The sequence below is a fragment of the Centruroides sculpturatus genome, unplaced genomic scaffold, assembly GCF_000671375.1.
Source record: "Centruroides sculpturatus isolate CEXI.00-Female unplaced genomic scaffold, Cexi_2.0 scaffold870, whole genome shotgun sequence".
NCBI classification, from domain to species: Eukaryota; Metazoa; Arthropoda; class Arachnida; order Scorpiones; family Buthidae; genus Centruroides; species Centruroides sculpturatus.
Window position 1 is genome coordinate 209,224 of NW_019385310.1, and position 6,737 is coordinate 215,960.

A 6,737-nucleotide genomic window follows, 5' to 3' on the forward strand; every position below is an offset into this window, starting at 1 on the left:
AGTAGCTTCAATAAATGCCTGACGCCAGATTGTGCAAATTGGGCAAGGATACAAACGAGTACAAAGTCTGCAAGTATGAAGTTTTTCTTCATAAACCTGATTATTAAAGCCAAATGAATTGCCGAATTATCGAGCTCTAAGCTTGATGCCGCTATTAAAGCAGCCAAGGTAGACAAATCAAGAATACTAGAGAGCGAAAGAAGTACTACAATCTCGAAAACGAACTCGAAAGCTTCCAGGCTACAGGTGAAAAAACACATAATATCTGTCTTATCTTAAATGCATTAAACCTTTCCGATTCCAATCACATCAATTGAATCGGAAAGGACATTCTCTGTAGCAAAACTTTTCATTACTAAAATAAGAATTAGAGTGAGTGATCGGAGTATCGATCATCTTTGCTTTTTAAAATCTTATAAAAGTTTACAATATTTTGTATTATATTGTATTTAAAAAACGAAAATTACCTTCTAAGTTAGAAGTTTAATCTAAGTTCAATTTTTAATTTTTAACTCGATTCAAAGCATTTTTGTTGTTGTTGTTGTATGCAGTTTCTAGCAAAATTTAATAATTTTTTTTCTATTTGTGAAAATTTCTACGTAATTCAAAGGTAATTTTTTATTATATATCTTACACGGCATTTTTAATTAATATGACTTTGGGTGATACAGAACTTTAAAATTACTTATAATTATTTTTCATTTTTTATTCATTTAATTTCAAGATATTTTATATACCTTAAAAATAATTAATTCTATCCCGGGATTTCCCGGGAAACAGTTCACTTTTATCCCGGGACAAGCAAAAGACCGGGAAATGAGAAACCCTAGTTCGTATCGTTTATTCGATAAGCCAGTAAAAACCGTAGACTTCTCTAAATGCATTTTTAATATCTCAATTACATTCCGAATCGCTAGCCACGATATACGGGCTACAATTAAAAATAAAATTATAAAAACTTACTCGGTAAAATAAAATGGCGTGGTGGACGTACCGGTACATACTAGGTACAAAATATTCTTTAATCGTACGATTATACTTTTAAAGAAAATTATACTTAAATATAGCTCTGTAAAGAAACGTACATAAAAATATAAAATATTCTTTAATTTTTAAATCTTAAAACAACGCGCTTAGTGAAATGGCTCCCTACCGGTGGCTAACGGACGGAATGGAAGACGGTCGCGGAGCGCGCATACGCGCGGACTGCCAAATCCCCGAGATGCCCATACCGGTCGACGTCAAATGCCCCTTTCGTCACATCGCTAGTATATCTCTAAGAACGCGACGGGGCCGTTGTAGATTTTAAACGTTTCTCGCCATAGCCGTAAAAATCTAAATACGTTAAACTTAGTCATTTGTTTTCTAACTAATTGGTTTTAGTACCGAGTGTCCTCGAAAATTTCCAAAATTTACATCTTTTCGGTCACTCTGGTCGAACTGGAAAAGTTTCTGTCTTTATTACATTAGTAATAAGAAGAAATCGGTCTCCACCGTACTCGGCTTAGAGATGGTTCGGTTAAGCTTTTAAGTAAAATTTCGGTTCTTTCGGCAGGGTTTTGTTTACGTCCGCAATTTCCTAATCTCTTAATTATTTAACCGCTTTTAAGCAGAAATAAGTCGAAACCGGCTACTCTGTACTCGAATATTCGTATTCTCGGCAAAAAAGTGGAAAGACAAATTTTTACGACCAACGGATACGTAAATCGTAAATTTAAGGAAAATAAATTCTACAGCTTTTTCTGTACCTCGCGCATCTCTCTCCTTCATTAAATTTAGTCGAAAATAACGCCGTGGAAGTAACGGTTAATTTTTTAACTTTATACAAGAATTGTACACGTTTTTTCCTACGTCCCATAAAGACTGATATACGAAATCGTAATATCGCCGGTTTAACGTCGAAATCCGCCAGTAATATAAAATCGGAGAGCGGAATAAAAATATCAAATATTTTAATGGATTTTTTAAAACTCCCGTCAACTATACGGTACTATCGTAAAAACGTACCGGTAAATTCGTATCGGTCGGGTTAAGTTATAAATCTACTGGCGATTGGCGTCATCGGGCGAAGGCGGCCAAATATCTAGCGGGCGGGCTAACGGCCCGGGACCGGTCCCGAATAGAATCGGATGGGGTATACGTTTAGTATCCACCCCAGGTCCTAGGCTTCCACCGACTAAACCGGTCGAGGTCGGTGCTCCGTAAAGCGCGTGCGCGAATCTGGCTTTTCGAGTGCCGACGATACGGCGCTTCCACTCCGCCACTGATACAATACAGTAGCGATCTTATTTTTTTCACGCGTAGTATAGAAATTTGTAATAAGATACGTAACGCGGTTATAATAAAATATTGCGCGATTATTTTCGTATAATTAAAATTAATATGTACTGTATTTATTTTTTAGAAAATACGAGGGAAGCGTCGCATCCACCGCTTCCGATGTCGGCACGCTACTGATTTTAAGAAACAAAGAATACGCAAAGATTACACTGTCTTGACTCTCGGAAGGTCAGCGCTGAAAAGGGGAGAGTGAAACGAGGTCGCCGTCTCTAACGGCTTCCCGAGGGGTCAACAGTGCCACCAACCTTTTATTACGTAACGGAAGAACGTTTACAAAACATCGCGACACAATGCATTATACGTAACGATGTCGTATAACATTAGACAATAATTTCTATCGTCGATTCCAACAGATTAATGGGTGAAATTTTAAAGAAACAAAACTATTAAGGAGGCGACTAAGGCCAGGAAAACACATGCGTAAAATCTAGCATAAAACAGAAAGCGTAAAGCTTAGTTCACACTGAGCGCGATTCGCTAGCGAAAGCGAAAAACAGAACGAATTACCCGTCAAACTAGTCATGTTTGACTGGTTATTCGCTTTGTTTTTCGCTTTCGCTAGCGAATCGCGCTCACTTGTCAGTGTGAACTAAGCTTGAAAATTTTTCTGAAATTTTGGCTGAAACATAACTGAAAAAAAGAGTAGAGCGTGTTTCTGCTTTTTACGTCAAAATATTTTCAATAAAGAGAAGCCTGTTTTGTGACATCAAAGTAGACACGTGGTTTTATTCTAACAATGGCGGCAATGAGAGTTAACGAAGTGGACCGTTACCGTTATCTTCCACCCTCGGTTAAGCGCGCGGGGTTATATAGAACCCCCGGCGTGTTTAAACGCGTGTACTTTTTAAAATTTTTTGTGCTTAAAAATGATGCCCTCAGTACCTTCCTTCCATAGTGTAAAGATTGCACCGAAAAAATTTCAATTTTGCAGGAAAATAGTTTTTTGCATAGACTTATAATGGAAATCAGTCGGGTGCTATAGTACCCCGCGCGCCTAACGGTGTAATTTTTTTTCGCGCGACTAACGGAGGTGGGTCGATCTGACTTCGTGTTTTGAGGGAAAGCTTATTGGTTGATATAGAGTCAGTCATGATAGAAATGACCAATTAGAGCATAAAAGGCGTAAAAACAAAATTTTTAAAGCCAATAAACGGCAAAAAAGTTTCCCATAGACTTAACATTGACAGTTTGAAAGGTGGCGTTTTTTGGCGATATTTATTGCTAAATGGTGTTGAAAACATGTTTATTCGTCTAAATAATTTCAAGCGACTTATTATTAGCAAATTAGAAGTGGAAAAAAAGATTAAAACACGCGATTTTGTAGCGATTGTTTACATACTTCCGTGTGGTGGCCTTCGGGGGCGTGGCATTTCGCGGGAATATTTCTAGCAATTGTTTTTATAGGTCGATCTAATAACAGACATATAAATTAACCAATTACAGTGCAAAAGAAGTTTACTATCGATGTTATCTGCAAATAATCTCCACTTTTCCTCCTAGTTGCTGTATGATTTTAGATGGTGTATTTTTGGAAATTCATAGATATTTTTGGCCCGGGGTTTCGGACAAAGAATTTATTGTTGTGGTAGTTAAAAAACACATGCAGGAAGACGATTGACAGCTTAGATAGCATCAGACTTGTTTACAGTTTGTAAAATACGCTCTTGAAGTCGACCAATTTTTTTTGAAAAATTTTTAAAAACGGGATACTTTCTGTTTTTCGTTACGAATAAATAAAAACGATATATTTGAAGTAGTTTTTTTCACTAATACATCAAAAACACATGCCCACAAACATCCAAAATGAAAAAATCGCGAAAAAAACTATGAGTTTTGAAAAATTGAATTTTGAACACGAGGGTTATATAGAACCCCGCGCGCCCAACTGTGCGTGAGTCATTAATGCGCGTAACCGAGGGTTAAAATGTATTCGGAATCTGTCCGATATATGAAAATTTTACATTTCGAAGTCATTTTAGAATGAGTTAATGATTTAGAATGAGAGAATAACTTTGTCATTGTTATAATAAAATATGTTTAGGTCAACACGAGCAGCTAACTTGCAAATCGTACGAAGAGACAAAAACAATCACGTCACTAGCACCTCTGTTCAAAATCTCAGACTGTTTCCAGCAAACCGTAAGCGTCTTTTTTTGCACCTGGATAAAATGGCAGCCATAACAAACAAACAAACAAGATGACAGCCACCATAAGGCTCTTAAGAGCTCTATTTTGCGTTGATAATATTGAATTTATTTGTCGATGAATAAACCCCGAAAAAATTAATATTCGGTTAGTACGTTAATAGAATATTTTAGTATACTAGTATATTTACCTAAGACATCACATAATTTTTTTTAGTTGTTAAAGTGTAATCTTAGGATTGATTTAATTATTTAAAACTCCTACGAAAATTTAAAATATATTTCTCTCTATTTCTCTTTTCGAAATTTTTATTTTTCATTAATCTGTTTTAATTAAAGAAGTTCAAAAATCATTTAACGTAACGTGGAAGTCCACATCATTCGCCATTTTTTCTCAGTCCGNTATACTAGTATATTTACCTAAGACATCACATAATTTTTTTTAGTTGTTAAAGTGTAATCTTAGGATTGATTTCATTATTTAAAACTCCTACGAAAATTTAAAATATATTTCTCTCTATTTCTCTTTTCGAAATTTTTATTTTTCATTAATCTGTTTTAATTAAAGAAGTTCAAAAATCATTTAACGTAACGTGGAAGTCCACATCATTCGCCATTTTTTCTCTCCCAAAATTCCTGGCAGTCAGCGTTTGTGTTCTCTAGAAAACGCCAGCAGTTGCGTCACTTCCGTTCTCAGCATCTCGCTGGATTGATGCTGAGATTTTGAATACGTTCGTAGATAAAAGAAGCTGACTGAACTAGCTAGAATTCTAGCGGTGGGAGGAGTCGAGCAGTAGTTAGAAACGAGTTCATCGTCGCAGCATAACTACACTTAGCAAGATTTCTGCGTTACTAAACACGGCCCAGGTTACATTTCATATAAGACTTCCATGACGTAAGGTGTCCGCATCCCTATGGTTGATACAAAAGTTTTGGTTGGATTTAAAAATTTCCAACATTGCTAAGAACCTAACAGTGTTACGATCTTAGCCGGTCTAATGATTCTGGCCTCATTCCACTTTCATTTGCATATCGCATTCGGCGGCATAAGCCGCTGGAGTTGAAATGCTTTTCCAATGTGTTCATTTATATTCCTTAATTCTTTTTGCCAAGGTACTGTACGTCTGGTAGCTCCCACGTGCAGTACATTACATTCGAGTCAAAACACGCCCTCAATTGGAATCGTGTAAACACTGGAGAAGTTTTTAAGTCTGATAGGGTCCTTGTCGTTATGTAAGATTCCAAAGACCGTCGGATTACGGTTATATAATGTTTACATTACTTATATCGGCTAGTTCATGTATTCTTTCTAACATGGGAAAAAATGTAACTCAATTTTCCTCTTAGATGTCAGTTGGAAAGACGAAGTTTTTTTTTCTTTTTTTTAAAGGCGTTAATTAATTTACGAATCAAAGTTGCAGGAAAAATCTATTTCAGTTCTTTCAAATAATGCAAACTTTGCATTATTCTGTTCATTAGATTTTACTCAATAAATGTTTCAAAATGCTCACATCATTTTGACTCACCCTGTCATCAATGATGTATCAAATCAAAAATAATTCCAGATGAGGTTATCTGATAGCCTTAAATATTAAGTTTGTTTTTCCAAAGATAGTATAAAAATGTGGATTCTAAACTATTAAATACTAACAGACCCCGCCACGCGTTGTTGTGGCTCATGTATAACACTTCCCCGTGGGGGGGAAATTTTTCGAAAAATTTCTTTTTAGTGTATATTCTCTTGACGTACCCTATTAAAACGCAAAAACCCGCATCTAAAATAATATAATAGAAGCCAAGTTCTTCACGGTAAGCCTTAATTCTGTCCCTCTCCCCGCGGGGGAATATCGAAAAATCCCTTCTTAGTGTACATTCTGTTGACGTACCCTATTAAAACGCAAAAAACCGCATCTAAAATAGTATAAATAGAAGCAGAGTTCTTTACGGTAAGCCTTAATCCTAACCATCTCCCTTCAGTGGGGGGAATTTCGACACGTATATTATATAAAAACACGTGCGTATTCGAATGCAGCGTTGTGTCAAAATTTCAAAAGAATCGGTAGGAACAAACGAACATTACATTTTTATTTATATATATAGATATAAGATGATCTGCCTTAGTTCATTTTCACAGAAAAGCAAACTTAGGGCGTCGTACTCGTAGCGCCATCTGTTGGACACAAAAGCCTTAACCATAGATGATATCATTTAATTTATAGGAATGTTTAACGGAATAATATACAGCCTATGTCC